Raw genomic sequence first — 3046 nt, forward strand, 5'->3', positions numbered from 1 at the left:
AAGAGTTTGCATGCAATACTTAGATGAATAGAAGCAATAGGGAAAACACCATTTTAAGTAGTTATTAGTATGAGTCCTAAGGGATTTCCAAAGTTAAGTAACTTAAGCTAGAGGATAAAAGGAGTGTTGAAAAAGAGTATTTTGTAAGTTTAATGAAGACATTACATGAGAAGGTTAAGCATCATTTGGAAAGTATGAATTAGAAGTATAAGGAGAAGGTTGACTGAACTAGGGGACATTAGGATTTCTCAATAGGAGATGAAGTTATGGGTCATTTAAAGAAAGGAGATTCCCAATAGAGACTTATAAAAAATTGTAGATGGGGAAGTTTGGACCTTGTATGATTATGAAGTGATTTAATTTTGGGAATGCTTATGAAGTTGAGTTACTTGAGGATGTGGATATTTTACCTATATTCAGTATTTCATATTTGTATGAGTATCATGAAGATAAAGGAAGCTTGGATGATGATTCAGATGTGAAGCAACAACATCCAAAGAAGAAATTGGACAATATAGAAAAGATATTAAGGAGAAAAGTTGGAAGGGGTACAAGAGGTTAGGAATACAAAGTGTATATGGTCAAGTCGAAGGATAGAACAATGGAGGATTCTGCATGGATTTCTCAAGCTAAGTTGGATCTTAGGGATTCTTCATATACATCAAAGTGAGAGGTTCACTTTCTTATCAACCCCAAGTGTGTGATGCAAAAGCATCTTGGTTTCAAATAAATCTTCCATCAACCAAAAATATTTTGTGTTCAATTTTCATGTTTTGCCAATTTTCTAGTCTTTTTATTATTTCAATGATCCTTTGTTCAAGTCAGCACATGTGATGCTCAAAGTATGATCTAGTCCTAGTTTGGTTTTTATTCCTAAGTTCATGTCTCATTTTCTTTATTTCTCTAGTTATGATTCATCTTCTCTCGGGTAGCATGTTCTTGATGGTTTTCATGACCATCAGTGGATTTCAATCTTGCGATGGAAATCTATGATTGTGGATCTATAGTGGTACATTTGGTGATGTTCTTGTATATTGTGAACATTAGGATTTCTCTTGAGGGTGTCTACTCGTGTCTTACTTTCATTGAAATCATAAATATAGTTTACTCCAATAACCATCACTGAGTCTACCCAATCATTGAAAACCCTGGCAATAGATCTATCTCTTTTCATCTAATCCAAGAATTTCTTATTGGCAAGGGATGTAACATCCACTAGAGAAGTGGTGCTTGGAAAATTCAATGCATCAAGATTTTGAAGGGCGTCAATATATTTGGTCATCAATCATACATATTACTTCAAATACCTTTTATATTTCTAATATTTCCTCATCATGTACACAATCTTCTTCTTCTTGGCATCAAAATCTTCATATATGTTGGCTTGGTAGCAAGCTTGAGTATAGTTATTTCTACTATGTAATCATATGGCATAATTTCATCTTGGCTCTTATCATTGGTTGGCTTATATATATATATATATATACATACGTATGTATGTATATATACATATACATATGTATATATACATGTATATATACATATACATATGTATATATACATGTATATATACATATGTACATATACATGTATATATACATATACATATGTATATATACATGTATATATACATATGTATATATACATGTATATTATACATATACATATGTATATATACATGTATATGTACATATGTATATATACATGTATATGTACATATGTACATATACATGTATATGTACATATGTATATATACATGTATATGTACATCTGTATGTACATATGTATATATACATGTATATGTACATATGTATATATACATGTATATGTACATATGTATATATACATGTATATATACATATGTACATATACATATACATATGTATATATACATGTATATATACATATGTATATGTATATATGTACATATGTATATATACATGTATATATACATATGTATATATGTACATATATACATATACATATGTATATATGTACATATTGTACATATATACATATGTATATGTATATATGTACATATGTATATATACATGTATATATACATATGTATATATGTACATATATACATATACATATGTATATATGTACATATTGTACATATATACATATACATATGTATATATGTACATATATACATATGTACATATATACATATACATATGTATATATATATACGTATACATATGTACATATGTGTATATATATATATACATATATATATATACATACATATGTATATGTATATATATACATACATATGTATATGTATATATATACATATGTATGTATATATATACATATGTATACATACATATATATACATATATGTATATATATACATATATGTATATATATATATATATATATATATATATATATGTATGTATGTATATATATATATGTATGTATATATATGTATATATATATATGTATGTATATATATGTATATATATATATATATGTATATATACATATATATATATATATATATGTATGTATATATATATATGTATGTATATATATGTATGTATATATATATATGTATGTATATATATGTATGTATATATATGTATGTATATATATGTATATATATATATATATGTATATATACATATATATATATATATATATGTATGTATATATATATATGTATGTATGTATATATATGTATGTGTATATATATATATATGTATATATGTGTATATATATATGTATATATGTGTGTGTATATATGTATGTATGTATGTATGTATGTATGTATCACCCAATGTCCTCTTTTCTCATCTAAATCAACCATGGTCTCTACTTCTAGCTTCTTTCTCTTTGGTGTCTTACATAGGCAATTGTTGACCATATCTTGTACAAGGATAGACACGAGAACTATGCTCCTCTTTTTACTAACAAAAAGATCAAACCAATTTGGTATAAAGGACTTTCTTTCAATTTGAGGTATTTGACATCCTGAAAGGTTTCCAATACCCAGTGTGCTCAAACTCAAAACATTAGCATCATTAATTTCCTATTT

The sequence above is a fragment of the Cupressus sempervirens genome, chromosome 6 (assembly GCF_028749045.1).
Source record: "Cupressus sempervirens isolate cs-2001-9-10 chromosome 6, ASM2874904v1, whole genome shotgun sequence".
Lineage (NCBI taxonomy): Eukaryota > Viridiplantae > Streptophyta > Pinopsida > Cupressales > Cupressaceae > Cupressus > Cupressus sempervirens.